Source organism: Oncorhynchus clarkii, chromosome 16, assembly GCF_045791955.1.
Source record: "Oncorhynchus clarkii lewisi isolate Uvic-CL-2024 chromosome 16, UVic_Ocla_1.0, whole genome shotgun sequence".
NCBI lineage: Eukaryota > Metazoa > Chordata > Actinopteri > Salmoniformes > Salmonidae > Oncorhynchus > Oncorhynchus clarkii.
This window is the reverse complement of record NC_092162.1, coordinates 42,435,969-42,450,920: the sequence shown is the minus strand read 5'-3', so window position 1 is coordinate 42,450,920 and position 14,952 is coordinate 42,435,969. Positions and strand designations below refer to the sequence as shown.

General features: G+C 41.1%; 2 pseudogenes; both read right to left on the bottom strand.

Moving 5' to 3' along the window:
- Window positions 1-3,210: 3,210 nt before the first annotated feature.
- On the bottom strand, window positions 3,211-7,578 carry LOC139367315 (serine/threonine-protein kinase PINK1, mitochondrial-like; annotated as a pseudogene).
- A 2,832-nt stretch (window positions 7,579-10,410) lies between these two features.
- LOC139368499 (cytidine deaminase-like) lies at window positions 10,411-13,905 on the bottom strand (annotated as a pseudogene).
- Between the last annotated feature and the right edge of the window lie 1,047 nt (window positions 13,906-14,952).

Below are 14,952 nucleotides of genomic sequence, written 5' to 3'. Positions count from 1 at the left end.
TTTGCCTCAATGTGAAATCCCTGAGCTGGTTCCTTCCACTCCGGCTACTGAGTTAGGAAGGACGACTATCTTTGTAGTGACTGGGTGTATTGATTTTACCATCCAAAGTTTTTAATTAATAACTTCATGCTCAAAGCAATATTCAATGTCTGCTTTTTATTTTATGTTTACCCATCTATTTATCTGTTATTTCACCAGGTAAGTTGACTGAGAACACATTCTCATTTACAGCAACAACCTGGGGAAAAGTTACAGGAGAGGAGGGGATGAATGAGCCAATTGTAAACTGGGGTTTATTAGGTGACCATGATGGTTTGAGAACCAGATTGGGAATTTAGCCAGGACACCAGGGTTAACACCCCTACTCTTACAATAAGTGCCGTGGGATCTTTAATGACCTCAGAGTCAGGACACCCATTTAATGTCCCATCTGAAAGACAGCCTGGGGCAATGGGATATTTTTTAGACCAGAGGAAAGAGTGCCTCCTACTGGCCCTCCAACACCACTTCCAGCAGCATCTGGTCTCCCATCCAGGGACTGACCAGGACCAACCCTGCTTATCTTCAGAAGCAAGCCAGCAATGGTATGCAGGGTGGTATGCTGCTGGCTGCATCACATATAAATGATTGGAGACAGGTGCAGGGATATGTAATAGGGGGTTTTAATACTCCACCCAAAAATACAACATGCCATGAAAGACACGGGGACGAAGCCCAAAACAAACACGTATACAAAAACACAGGGTTGTAACCCAAACAAAAGAGTGAGCTTAAACCTCAAATACATGGGATGAGACCCATAATAGTAACTGCACAACAATACACTCAGCACGAAAACCAAATCCACAAAGCACAGGTACTCACAAGACCAACAGACATGGGAACAATAACCGACAAAACAATGGTGAACAGAGGGCACATATATACAATTACTAATCAGGGGGAATGGGAACCAGGTGTGCATAATGAAACAGTGCTGGTGCACGGAATGAGCAGCAGTACCGGGGGAATCCGTGACAATCTAACAATAGGTGCCCTTCTTTGCGAGGCGTTGGAAAACCTCACTTTTCTTTGTGGTTGAATCTGTTTGAAATTCACTGCTCGACTGAGGGACCTTACAGATAATTGTATGTGTGTGGTATAGAGATGAGGTAGTTATTCAAAAATCATTTTAAACACTATTATTGCACACAGAGTGAGTCCATGCAACCTTTTATGTGACTTGTTCAGTACATTTTTACTCCTGAACTTGTTTAGGCTTCCCATAACAAAGGGGTTGAATACTTATTGACTCAAGACATCTCAGCTATGAATTTGTTATTAATTTGTAAAAACAGAATTCCACTATGACATTATGGGGCATTGTGTGGAGGGCAATGATTATTTTTTTAAAATCTAAATGTAATCCATTTTAAAGTCAGGCTGTAACACAGGAAAATGTGGAAGAGGTCAAGGGGTGTGAATACTTTCTGAAGGACCTGTATTTTTAACTATTGTTAATGTTTGTGTCGCCCTAGGTGAGGAAGACCACTACACACAATGAAGTGTGTACCTGTCCTCGGCTCCACTCGTAGGCTTCAGGTGAGTAGCGTGTTCCACACAGCTCTATCTGGACAACCCTCTTGAAGTCCAGCAGGCCCTTCTACTCACAACGTCTGAAGGGGGCCCCGGGCCAATCTTTGGCACCCACATGGATGAGACCCACAGGGCCGTGTCTGACAAACACAGGACACAAATGTACTGTTTCACAGAAATAGATTCAGCCTAGTCCTGCATAAGAAAGAAAATGTGCTCATCAGAGATTCTCCATTGAAAGTGCTTTTTATTCCAGGACTAGGCTTAATCTTTGTCCGGGAAACCGGCCCTGAAAGTATTCTAGTTGTTCTGGCATATGAAAAATGAAGCTTACGAGTACAATACTTATTTCTCAGCAAATGCTTGGAGAATACGGTATGCTACGGTGTGATCACCACCTGTTTAAAAAAAAGGTGGCCTATACAGTTAAACATTACAACAAATGTATCTTGAGTGCTTCGTGTCAAAACATTATAACAGTAACCTTTGTCCTGCATCTGTCAGGAAGGTTCATTCGACATTAGCCTAAATGTGTGACGAGGAGAAAGACGAAGCAGGTGTTGTCTTGAGGCACATCTGAAAGGTAAACTGAACACTGCCGAACTGCAGTTAGTAGGCCTTTGCTATTAATGTCCAAAATCACTTTCCTCACATCTCAGATTGCATAGTGTAGAAAAGGATGCTCCTCCTCACCAATAGTAAGGTGGATAAAGCCCGTGGCCAGGATTGTACGGTAGGCCTCATACACGTTGACGTCCCCAACATCAGCCACCATCAGAGACTCATAGGGCACTGCCCGGGTGTCACTTTTGTTGGCCCTCAACATGGCAGACCCTGCTCTGATCTGACGATGGCTAAATCTGTAAAGGACCATGCATTGTCTTACTTTTGTGTAACAAGCACAATTTGTTAGACACAAGTGAGAAAGTTACAGATGCACAAATATCATACCCCCCCCCACAAAAAAATGCTAACATCCCCTGTTATTGTAATTGTGAGAGGTTAGCATGTCTTGGGGGTATGATATATGTGTCTAACTCTCACTCATCATTATTCACGATTCATTCAGAATTATCAGTAACCATGGTAGCATCCACATTTAAAGTGAAAGTGTTTAGAAACATATTCTATTCTTATTTACAATAAAAGTGACTCCAAAATGGCACAATATGTTATTTACCATTCATTTCTATTGGGTACAAAATAATCTGAAACCACCAAAACAAACAGCAAATGCATCCAACAAGTTGTAGAGTCACAAGCTTGATGTAGTCAATGCGCGCTATGAATATGGGATCAAATGCTAAACTTTTTACTACTTTAATACAAAAGTGAATTTGTCTCGTTACTTTTGCTCCCTTAAAATGGGGGTTCTATGTGCAAAAAGTGCTGTAATTTCGAAACAGTTTACCCGATATGCATGAAAATACCCTCAAATTAAAGCTGACAGTCTTTAACCTTACAGTCATTGTATCATTTCAAAACCAAAGTGCTGGAGTACAGAGCTAAAACAACAAAAAATGTGTCACTGTCCCAATACTTTTGGAGCGCACTGTATTTGTTTCCTGAAAGCTCTACACACATGGGTGGAAATGGGGAGAGAAACTATTTTGACATTATTATTATATATATTCCTTTTTCAGGTAAATTCAATGATTTTATATTGGTGGGTTCCCACAACTTCACAGAGTGACTTTTCTATTTCCACCACAATCTGAGGTCTTCCAGGTCCACGTTGGACATGAAGCACCTCTGTACTGTAGCTCTGCCTCTTCCAAGCTCCCACTGGGCCTGCAGCCTCTCAGGAGCACCATGGCAGACTGGCACAGCAGCCAATCAGCTAACGTCTTCATACCAGCGCTGTCCTGATTGGCCAGGGCCCGCCTTCCCCAGAGGCTGAGATGCAGCATGTTGGCAGCCACTCTGGCACTGGGGCACTGCAGAGAAACAACGATATGAGCATAATATGAGTCTTGGATTCAGGGCATATCTCTGATACCTCTGATAATGTAATAGATTTGCATACTAAGCACCAAACCCTTATTTACTGAACGGAATACTGAATTCATCTTTAATACCTTGCATACCCTTCAATGAAGTAAAGGTTTGAAAATCCTAATTAGACTCCTACCTTATTGGGATTCCTTCGCATGAGCAGCCTGACCACTATTTTTTTTTAAAAAGTTATTTATTTATCTAGGCAAGTCAGTTAAGAACTAATCCTTATTTACAATGACAGCCTACTGGGGAACTGACTAGAGGCAGAACGACAGATTGTTACCTTGTCAGCTTGGGGATTTGATCTAGCAACCTTTCAGTTACTGACCCAATGCGCTAACCACTAGGCTACCTGCCGCCCCGAGCTGCATGTCAGCACACTGGCAGGTAGGGCAGGGAGCTGCTTCTCCTGGAAACACCTGCTAGCCAGGCCCCCTGTTCCATAGAACAGGTTGGCCTGGCAAAATATCTCATAGGAAATGGCACTGACAGCCCTGGCATCTGCCTTGCTGTAATTGATTACCACTCCCTGGCTTGGAACTGCAGTGGCCACCTTTGGAGAGAGCAAAGATGTTCAGCAACTCCTGGTAGAACAATCGAAGTTTGCTTCAAAAATTGATAGATAGAAAGGGTTTATAGAAGGTATGGCTGAACCCATTTAGTCGACTGGTCGATAGGCTGTTGGTCGACTGAGATGTTTTTAGTCAAGCAGTCGAAAAAATACAGTATGATTTTATTTTATTATGGACACCTGTCTGATTCACGCCTGTCTCAGTGGACTAATCCATTGTGAAGGTCGCGGGGATGGCACACCAGTATCACCAGTAGTACGTTTACAGTTCTAATCTACAATGTCTGTTTGGGTACTAGAGTTTCTGTTAATGGATTCAATATATTATTATTACAGTATTTTACCATTCTCATTGTCAGAGTGGACACGGTGTTTGCGGACCGTAGAACCTAGGCTACGCTTGTGAGGAATGCGTTTTGGTTTATTTAATTCCATTTCCGAGTTTTGTTTGTAGCGCTCCTGTCAATGTTGAGTATTAATATTATATAATTTTTGTTTTTTACCCCACAATTTCAATCTTGTCTCATCGGTGCAACTCCTCAACGCGCTCAGGAGGCAAAGGTCGAGTCATGCGTGACATGACCTGCCAAACATGACCTGCCAAACCACGCCTCTTAACACCGGAAGCCACCTGGACCAATGTGTCGGAGGAAAACTGTACAACGGGGAACCGAAGTCACCTTTTAGGCGCCCAGCCTGCCACAAGGAGTTGCTAGAACGCGATGGAACAAGGACATCCCGGCCGGCCAAACCCTTCTCTAACCCGGACGACACTGGGACAATTGTGCACCGCCAAACCGGTCTCTCGGTCACGGCCGTCTGTAACACAGCCTGGGATCGAACCCAGTTCTGTAGTGACGATGTGTAGTGCCTTAGACCGCTGCACCACTAGGGAGGTCCTCCTGGCTCCCTTTTGAGTCATTTGTTTGTCTTAATTATTTGATCACAGTGTTCTTAAAGCATAAGACAAGCTCAATAGCCTACATATAGTTGATTTTAATAAAACACATAGGGTGTGTCTGTATAAGGAAAAATGCACCTTTTAAAATTTCAACCAATCGATTGGTCAAAAGAACAGATGTATCTCGGTCGACCAAGATTTTATTTAGTCAGGGACAGCCCTATTAGAAGGGCTTGTTGTTTGGAATGTTCAGATTGTGTTATTGTATTTCTCTGAGGATGATTACCTTAGGTGCCATCAGGCAGGAGTTGCCATATTTGTTCACCCATATAGAGTTGAAGGGCAGCTGTAGACTAGAGTCTTTCTGAGCCAAGCAGCAGCCACAGACAGTGATAACCAGCTGGGGGCAACCATCTGCACAATATAGATATTAAATAACAATACGATTACTCAATGTTGGTTGAAATGAGGAAGAGGTCCAGCAGCTGCAGCACCATCAGAAAGCCCTCTCTCCTGCTGGGCACGTTCACCTCCAGGCACTGACGCAGGGTGTACGGGTAACTATGGAAACAGGGGGAGGAGAGGTTAGATCAGTATACTCTGGGGTGGGTGAATATAGAGTTGGACGAATCTGGACATAATACATAATGGGCCGGTTTCCCGGACACAGATTAAGCCTAATCCTGGACTAAAAAAACAAATGCTTTTTAGTCCAAAAGTTGGCTTCATCTGGGGCTGGGAAACAGACCCCAAGACATTGAGATAAAGCCGGAGGATGGATGGAGGAGAATGATCCTTACTTCTTCATGACCAGGAGCAGAGTACGGTTGTTGCCCAGGCTCTCAGGGTTGAGTCTGGCAGGACATCAGGGTACTCCTCCTGGGCACCGGGTAGAAGGGGTACGTCCGCTGTGAACGGCCGGTACACCCTGATCACATTGGGTTGGGCAGACACGTCCCCAAAATACCTGCAAAACTAACCAACAACTGTTCAGTCAATAGAAATCAACTTGAAAGGCACTCTTGATTGCATGCCAAAACTCAGTTTTATGTTCAGTCAATCTTTCGAGAGACAATCTCAAAATATGTTGGGCTATTCTGTGTCTATTGAAAGTAAGTTGATGTTGTGACTGATTGCTGTTACTAACCCGTTTAATGCAATCTGTTCCTCTTTTTCCTGTTGCATGGTGAGAGGGCCTGCAGGGATCAGCTCCTGGGACATGGGTCTCAGAATAGCCTTGCTTGATGAACCAGCCTGCAGGGGAACAGGGAATACAATCATATTACTATGCCAATTGCATGCTGAATATAGCCAGTATTCTACAGTAATATTTGAAAACCAAAAGTAACACACACTCCATGTGCCCCAATAATATGTCCTTACTTGTTGTAAGAACAGGCTATACAGAGTTTCCCCCATAGTTTCTACCACTCCTTTTTTTTATCCATGAAGTTCATGATATCTGAATATGGCTGTGCAATTAAATAAACAAAAATGATTTTGACAATTGTATTATTATTTTATTGTACTACATGTCGTACTTCCTTTTGGTAGTTCGGGAAATTGTAGATAGAACTTGTAGACAGTGACAATTTTAGCATGGAAATCTTGGTGGGGCAAAAAAAAAAGTGGGATGCATGCCATCAAAGCCACTACACAACACAACACTGAACAATACATTAATAGCACTATACCACTGCACACCTTACTTTCAGCAGAGCCTTGTCTGACAGCGAAACAGTTCATTCAGCCTCATTTACTGCCTTTAAAAAAACATAGCTGATATGGCTGACTTGCTTAAAGAAATGTGGTTTCTAGTTACAATTGAGATGTACAAACTATGGCATAAGGAGACAACAAGCGGATAAGAGGCAATCCGCAATTTTGATTAAGACATTAATGAGCGAACTAGGACAAACGTAGTCAATGCAACTATTTGTTGACCATCTGAACTCCTCATGCCTTTTGCACACAATGTATATAGACTTTTTTTTCTTTCTTTTTTTTTCTACTGTGTTATTGACTTGTTTATTGTTTACTCCATGTGTAACTCTGTGTTGCTGTCTGTTCACACTGCTATGCTTTATTTTGGCCAGATCGCAGTTGTAATGAGAACTTGTTCTCAACTAGCCTACCTGGTTAAATAAAGGTGAAAAAAAAAAAACTATTTGTTCAGCACTTTTGAAATGTACGGCGACAGAATTCAGAACATGGGCGGTTCTTACAGTATTCTCCTTGTACACCAAGTCAGAACCATAGGATACATTTCTCAAAAACAGGCTATAGGCTACATGTGCACCACCAAGTCAGATCAGTAGGTGAAAATAGACCAAATTATTAGGGTGAGGCACATGGTCTACTAACAGCTTACATACACTTAGTATTACTTTCTCAGCTACAGTATACATATCTCCCTGGCATATTACATAATTTATGCAGCAGCATACAATACATTTTTGGACTCACCTTGTTGTGCTGTGCTCACTTGAACAGGAGGGTGGCGCGGTGGTCCTTCGTGGGCAACTTCTGTCATCAAAGTCTGGCATTTTCTGGATTTATGGTGCTTCAAGACAACTGGGAACTCGGGGGGAAAAAAAGGTTGAATCATGATGATTTCAGTGATGTTCAGGTCGTAGCTCTAGAAAGAGGCCCGAGTTCACAACTTACAATTCCGAGTTGGATGAAAGTTCAAAATGTATTTTCCCAGTCGTAGCCCAGTTGTCTTGAACTCACTAGTCAGATTTTGCAGTTCCGAGTTAGCAGTTGTTTTGAGAGCTGCACAAATCATGCTTCATTGACAACATATCCAACGTTGAATGTTTATCATTTTAAACTAGGAAAAAATACCCTTGATCTTAGACTTAGGACAATAGCCACAGCCACTCCACTGAATAGCAGGCTAATGATGACTTTGAAATGCTTGCAGTTAGCCACTGATTCCTTCCAAATCACTCATTGCTGAACTTGCGATTTCCAACTTGTTTTGTAATGTTTATGTCCAATGGCCGATGAGCACCGAAACATTTTACCTATAATTTCTCCGCATTATTTCTCTTCATATGACAAGGATTAAAAAGGATTTGCCAGTAGATTGTCGACTTGATTCATGATGATGACTACTAGCTAAGATTTTGAAGGTATGATGTTCACAGTCCAATCAAAGCTACTATAGATATAACGTGATTTGACATCAATCAATCAATCACATTTATTTATAAAGCCCTTCTTACATCAGCTGATGTCACAAAGTGCTGTACAGAAACCCAGCCTAAATCCCTAAACAGCAAGCAATGCAGGTGTAGAAGCACAGTGGCTAGGAAAAACTCCCTAGAAAGGCCAGAACCTAGGAAGAAACCAGGAAACAGGATATGAGGGGTGGCCAGTCCTCTTCTTGCTGTGCCGGGTGGAGATTATAACAGAACATGGCCAAGATGTTCAAAAGTTCATAGATGACCAGCATGGTCAAATAATAACCAATTTGGGTTTCCAATCTCTCCAAAAGAATGTGGTGATCGATGATATCAAAAGCAGCCCTGTCTAGGAGCACGATGACAGATGCAGAGCCTCGGTCTGACACCATTAAAAGGTAATTTACCACCTTCACAAGTGCAGTCTCAGTGCTATGATGGGGTCTAAATCCAGACTGAAGCCTTTCATATACATTGTTTCTCTTCAGGAATGCAGTGAGTTGCTACGCAACAGCTTTTTTCTTTTTTTTAAAGAAATGGGAGATTTGATATAGGCCGATAGTTTTTCATATTTTCTGGGTCAAGGTTTGGCTTTTCAAGAGAGGCTTTATTACTGCCACTTTTAGTGAGTTTGATACACATCTGGTGGGTAGAGAGCCGTTTATTATGTTCAACATAGGGGACATCCTTTTTTCTGTCGCCAATGATCTTGAACCTTCTTGGATGGGCATTTCTAATGTAACTCTATGGCAGCACCCAAAGGGGCTAGAATTTTAGAGCACTACCCTTAGACTTGGCGGTGACGTAATCCCCATGAGTGACAGAACACTGAGCCAATCACAGCGCAACACTCCGTATTTTCTGCTGGCTTTCCCCACCACCACAGATAGCACTGTTCTAGGCTGAAACACCTGCATTTTGGAGCTGCCTTACTCAAGAAAACAAAAAAAAGACACCATGTTTGTATGTGGCTTTTTATTAACTCAATGTTATATATATTTTTTTACATTGTTTGCAAACGGATATGTGACACATATTGATGCCAAATTAACATGCAAAACAGGCAAGCCCAAATAAATGTGGGTTTCATAACAGGTGGTGCAGCCAAAATGATGGGTCTCCACTGCTTGTAGATCAACTTGTAGCTATTAACAATATTGCCAGACCATTACTCTGTCCAGCTATCTGATAGGCGTTATTAGATACTGTTTGGCGTAGAAGAGAATATTGAGGAAATATCGACAAGTTAATAATGTTGGCCGAAAATGATCTTCTACGCCAAACAGTATCTAATAACGCCTTTCAGACAGCTGGAACAGATATGTTATGACTAGGCAATCTTTTTTTATAGCTACAAGTTGATCTACAAGTTCTATCTACAATTTCTGAACTATCAAAAGGAAGTATGACATTTAGTATGACCTCAAATCTGCTAGTTAATCAACTTGCTGCCTAGCTAAGACTTAACTCCAGTGTTCGATCCATTGCAGTGATCTTACTACGGAGCTAGGCTATAACTAACTATAGCTATTTTTATTGTATATATTTGCTACCTAAAGCCATGTTGTTATTTACCTGGATTTCCTGGCATGTCACAGCACTACTTTTGTCGTTGAATCAAACCCGCCCCAGACCAAAAGCACCACTTTATTTCTTGGCAAACCGTTGCTCCCCAAACCTCCTGAATCCACCAGTCTGCAGCTGTGTAGCAATATCACTCAACAACGTGTGGTAATATCGGTACCGAACTGGTAGGAAAGTTTGAGGCTGAACGGTGTGGACTGGTTGTCCTACACAAAGACACTCACCTTGGAACTTTGCTGTTAGTAACCTAACTGGAAAACTGGCCGTTCCAACTCCACCCCACTGCTGATGCCATGTTTTACAGAAATGCTTTACCAATAAAGCAAGTTTATACTTTCTCCATCAGTCCTCGTCGTTCATAAGATCCACAAGGACGAATCGTTATGTAAACAAACTAGAACATACAGAGGCATCCTTGTTACAGTCACCGGACGTTATTTTGTTACTTGACCTGTTTTAGAATTAAAGAGACAATTAAAAGTGCGACAATTACAATTTTACCGGCGTCAGCAAATTATGCAAATAGGCCTAAAAACGATTTAAACTTTACTCAATTGTCCTAAAGCACTTTAATATTTTTGAGTTATTTTTTAACATTGATACTTCAATCACTTCCAATCATATACATACAAATAGTAATGTGAATGTGAGCTGTGTAGCCAAATATAATTTGATGTAATCTACTGTATTTCCAACACTTGTTAGAAAACACATTGAGGCATTTTCCTAATTTCTGAGACACAAGTCAATATCCACTGGCATTATCTAATACTAATAAATTGCCTAGTAGTCTTATTGGAAGTCTAACATTCTTCATGTATGTGGCTAGGGGTTATTGACATTTCATGGACTTGTAATGCTGTTATGAATGATTCCTGATTTTCCTCTTGTCTTGTGAATACTATTATGACCCATTCTGTGTAGTGAACATGGTCTTTTTCTTCAAATGACACAGGAAGCAGCTCTCCTACAGTCATTTCCACATAAGACCCATCAGGCTTGGATAGGTACACGGACCACTGATCACCAAACTACAAGGGAAAAGTTAGTTGGATGGCTTTGTGCTGTTCCATTAATGTTAAATCCACAGTAGATGTAGGTTTCCTGGATTAGACCTTGGATCCATTCTCAATGCAGTCTTTCCCATTCCCTTTTCGTTTGAATTCAGTAACTTTTTGACAGCACGCCTTTTGATTTTAACAAAACTTTTCATACATGTTTCCTCGTGGAAGAAGTGGTCAGAAAGTGACGTTTTGGTCCTGAATGCCAAAACATTCAGAAAATAAATGGGCTCAAAGTTGACCCATTTTGCATACCCCACCATACTATGAGACATCCATGTCTTCATCACTGGAAAAGATAAATGGTTGAGTTTGAAATCATTTAAAAGTTTACAAACAGCATTGTCAAACTATTTTATAATAAAAAAAAAAAATCAAAATGATAAAATAGTTGTACAACTCTGTTTGTAAGCTTTTAAATGAGATCAATCTCAAACGTTGATCTTTTCCAGTGGTGATGAAGACATGGATGACTCATGGTATGGTGGGTATGCAAAATAGGTGAACTTCTAGTACCTTCATCTCTTGAATGTTTCGACATTCAGCTCCAGAAAGTCACTTTCTGAGCACTTCTACAACGAGCAAATATCTATGGAATGTTTTGTTCAAATCAAAAGGGGGTGCTGTCAAAAAGTGATTGCATAAAATTGTTTTTTACCATTCACAGATCATTGACAAATCCAAGTTGTATAAATAATTGACTTACCTCTCGCATGAACTGTCTGCAACCTCCACATGGTGAGATGAACTGGTCTTCCAGGTCACTACAAAATCAATCACATCATTAGCAACATTTACCCGCAGTGGTGATTTTCAGTACTGTGTTGTTAACCAATATTTTATGTTGACAATAATACAGTGTAGTAGTATTTAAACACTTCAGGGAGATCACCTCATAGGAGTAGAATGTTTTAACCATCTACACACTCTGACGGGCAGCAGAACCCAGTGAACGCAAACAATTTCATGTATAGTGTTATGTCGTCTGATTGAACTCAACAGGACGAAATATAACTGAATCAATAATTATTTTGGATCAACTGTTGTTTACTCGGAAACAAGGCAAAGTTCAGGAATACTGCACCTGGCAATGGCAATAGTCTTGAAACGTCGGTATCCCTCGGAAACAGCTTTTGCAATAGTTGTTCTCTCTGCACAGAGACCAAGATTGTAGCTTGCATTTTCTACATTGCATCCTGTTAAGAAATAAGGAGGATGCTTTAGTTAATGTTTTCTGTGTTCGTAAGAGCTCCCGGAATCTCTGGAATGGTATCAAATCAAATACAGAACACATGTCTTCATCCTTAACAACACTATAAAAGTACTTTAATGAATCTCAATGATCATTCTTGATTCAGATAACACTTAGAGGGTTAGATGTGATGCTGCTGAGGGCAGTCTGACTGTCATATATTGTTATTGACTTTTCCATATTGTATGACCTGCACTAAACAGGAATGTAAATAATCAGGAATGTAGATATTCTGTATATTTGTACATCTCTGGACTAGTCGTACAGGCATATATATATTTTTTTTTTACGTTGACATTTGAGTCATTTAGCAGACGCTCTTGTCCAGCAATAAGCGACTTACAGGAGCAGTTAGGGTTAAGTGCTTTGCTCAAGGGCACCTAGACAGATTTTCACCTTTCGACCTTTCGGTTACTGGCCCGTTGCTGTTAACCGCTAGGCTACCTGCCTCACCTGACCCACCCCTCTCTGACAGGATTAACCCTAAACAATCTAAATGCTAATGTGTCAAAAATATATATTTTAAATGAAACAGAAAACTATACGACAAGTTAGTCTCGACCAGGCCATTGTTATATCATTCAGAAGCAAAACAGGATAAAAAAAACAGTATTAAAACAAGGTTTAGACCTACTTAAAACATTTTTTTTGGAATAGATTAGAATAATTAGTTCTGTAGAAAGCCTTCAGTGCAAAATATACACGAGGAGGGATTCTTACATTTAAGTAAAGAGAATAAAGTCTGTGTCCACAGTGGACAAGATGTTTGACTTACCAAGCCTTTACTCTACTGAGGACTTGCATTGCAATTACTTAACATTGCAGTGCCAATGAATGCATCAAATGTAACATTGCCTTGGTCTTAACAACCAATGTCATAGTATCAATACTAATAATTACTAAGTGCACAGTGAAATCAAAACATTGGCACCACTGACCAACCTGCACAATAGTCAACATTGTGAGAAATGAATCTAATGAAACACCTAAATACTTTTTTTGGGGTCAAAAAGTAGGAACGTCTAAATAATCTAAACGCTATTGTGTCAAAAAATATTTTAAAAAATGAAACAGAAAACTATACAACAAGTTAGTCTCGACCAGGCCAAACATTAAAAAGAAAAATATTCTGTCTGTGCAGTAGTTCAACAGGCACAGGAGTTTTTGATCGCAAACGTGTTTTACCAATATTGAATCAGGAAAATGCTGTTTGTATCCACTGATGGTGGCCAGACCAGCCACTCTGACAACAAGAAACTTTATAACTTATTATTCTCCTTTTCGTAATTCCATTCCTATACAGAAGGCACATCTTCTAATTCATTGTTCATAACAATGATATAAGCAGTCATGACTGCGCTGTAGGGCTTTATTCAAGCAATCTGAAGAGTTAAATACGCAACATACTGTACCAAATAAATCAATGGAACCATTTTATCAGCCCCCAACCCATGTATTATTATTATTATATTATTTGTAAGCCCCTCACCTGTAAAAACGGTTCCATCATGTGCCAACAGGGCTGCCCCCACCCGGAACTTGCTGTAGGGACAGTAGGCAAACTCTTTGCCCCCCTGGGACTGGTAAATAAGAGGATTAATCCAATCCTCATTCTCTTCTTCACTCGAGTGATTGCTGGCTTCTGTGTCTGCTTCGTCGACTCTGAGCTCATTGATCCTGAGGTCTGTCATAACAACACTTTCTTTGTCAGTGTCTGTGTTGTATCTGTGTCCGTGTGAGAGTGTGTTGAGAGAGAGTTAAGAGGTAGAAATAGAGAGTGGATTGATAGACAGCTGTAGATAAAAAAGCAGGTTTTTAAGAGCCACATGAAGTGGTGCTGTGTGTTCGGTGCCTACGATATCTGTAAAGACATAGTTTCAAATCAAATCAAACCTTATTTGCCACATGCGCCGAATACAACAAGTGTAGACGTTGTACAACAAGTGTAGTGCTTACTTACAAGCCCTTAACCAACAGTGCAGTTCAAGAAGAAAATATTTACCAAGTAGACTAAAATAAAAAGTAATAATAAAAAGTAACACAATAAGAATAACAATAATGAGGCTATATACAGGGGGCACCGGTATCAAGTCAGTGTGCAGGGGTAGAGTCTAATGGCTTGGGAGTAGAAGCTGTTGAGGAGCCTTTTGGTCCTAGACTTGGCGCTCGGGTACCGCTTGCCAAGCGGTAGCAGAGAAAACAGTCTATAATTTGGGTGACTGGGGTTTGACAATTTTATGGGCTTTCCTCTGACACGCCTATTATATAGGTCCTGGATGGCAGGAAGAATGGCCCCAGTGATATATTGGGTCGTTCGCACTACCCTCTGTAGTGCCTTACGGTCAGATGCTGAGCAGTTGCCATACTGAGCAGTTGCCATAGCAGTTGCCATACTAGTGATGCAACTGGTCAGGATGCTCTCGATGGTGCAGTTGTAGAACCTTTTGAGGATCTGGGGGCCCATGTAAAATCTTTTCAGTCTCCTGAGGGGGATTTTTTTTCCCGTGCCCTCTTCACGACTGTCTTGGTATGTTTGGACCATGTTAGTTCGTTGGTGATGTGGACACCAAGGAACTTGAAACTCTCGACCTGCTCCACTAAAGCCCTGTCGATGTTAACGAGGGCCTGTTCGGCCCACCTTTTCGTGTAGTCCACTTTTCCTGTAGTTCCTGTAGTCCTCCTTTGTCTTGCTCACATTGAGGGAGAGGTTGTTGTCCTGGCACCACACTGCCAGTTCTCTGACCTTCTCCCTATAGGCCGTCTCATCGTTGTCGGTGATCAGGCCTACCACTGTTGTGTAGTCAGCGAACTTAATGATGGTG